This window comes from Monoraphidium neglectum, assembly GCF_000611645.1.
Source record: "Monoraphidium neglectum strain SAG 48.87 unplaced genomic scaffold scaffold00465, whole genome shotgun sequence".
NCBI classification, from domain to species: Eukaryota; Viridiplantae; Chlorophyta; class Chlorophyceae; order Sphaeropleales; family Selenastraceae; genus Monoraphidium; species Monoraphidium neglectum.
Window position 1 is genome coordinate 11,749 of NW_014013163.1, and position 1,650 is coordinate 13,398.

Consider the following 1,650-nt stretch of genomic DNA (forward strand, 5'->3'; position numbering starts at 1 on the left):
CGCACGCACGCACGCACGCGCGCGCACACACACACACACACACACACACACACACACACGCACACACACACCACACGCACGCACGCACGCACGCACGTGCACACACCGTATTATTGTTGAGTGTTGTTGACTGCTTCATAGCGTTGGCATCCCAGGCCATGCATGAGTCATATACGCATGTGCCTGCCAGCGATGATTGGCCGGCAAACTGTCGTGGAGCAGTGCTCCATGGCAGTTTGCTCGCCAATCAGCAAAGTGCTATGGAGCTGCGATTGGTATGGTGAATGCATGTATGCGTGGGCGAGAACTTCATCATTTCAGCCCAGAGTGATGAGGCTTCAGTTGCGCACGATGAACATGGAAGCATGTCCACTGCACTGCATCTTCTCTGCTTGCGCGCAAAAATTTGGCTGGTTTCAAACCAAGCGTCGAACTGGTTTGATGCTTGGTGTCATTAGCCGCAGCTTGAGGCCCATCAGCACGCCAGCAGAGGAAGGCTCTGTGCCTGCTGCTGTTCGCCACAAGTTTGCACCCCGTGCTGTGCCCTGATTTGCCTGTAGACATTTACAACGGGAATCGACACAGAATGGCAAAATGGGAAGCGAACATGGCAACCAATGGATCACCCCTGGAGATGGGGTTGAAATCTCGCCGACACCTGCTAATTGGAAAGGCTGGATGAGTACGGTGACCCAAATACTTGCAAAATCAAGGCAGCGTTGCACGGTCTGGTATAACGCGCATGTGGCATGTGCGCATGCCAATTCACAGGCGAAGACATCCTACTGTAGTGCACAACAAGTAGAAAAGCCCTGTCAATGATCACTTGGTGCCAAATCTGGCCACAAGGCACAGCCATTCGCAGCGGATCTTGTAAGCAACCCCTCTCTAGTATGCCAAGTGGCAGCCAAGAGCTTGTCAGCAATCTTCACATAATCAAACTGCGATGGTTCACCCTTTACGTACTTGCACGCCGCTGATGTTTCTTTGTGTTGGGGTTGTTTGCCCTGGGTGCGACAAAAAATAGCCACAGCAAGTACTTTTCAATACTAACCCCTACAAACAACCCTGATCCCTGCATGAGATGGGGTGAGCCTGACAGCCCAGCTCCTCCCCATTCATATACATCATGGCTTGGCCGCCGTTTGGCAGTTTCTGCCCAAGCAGCATGAGATTTGGGCCATGCAGCCAGTCAGTCTATGGGTTGGTGCATTCGGTGCACTCAGTCTGCCAGATGTTGACCCAAAATAGACCATTCACCATCTGCAGCTGTGGACAGGAATATCATTACATGGTGGCAAGGGGAGGAGTGAGAATGAATGGGTGTTGGAATAGCTCAGGTTCACAGGGCCGGCATGAATGTGAAGTCAAGGTTGCAAGGATCCATACACAAGATCATTTGTGTGGCCCCGTAGGCATGCATATGGCTAGTCTGAAACGCCCCATCAGATAAGACCGGCAAAACCTGCAGAATGCGACTTGTAACTGCCAGCACCACGAGAAACTTCGAACGGCAAAGCGGGGCCAGAATTAGCGCCGGCAACGGAAGGGGACATACACAGGTTGCGTGGGGCGTTTGATTGCATTGGGCAGAGTCCGACAGGGCTCTGACGACGGCCTGGCTGCGCGTGCTTGGCGTGCGCCGTGCAA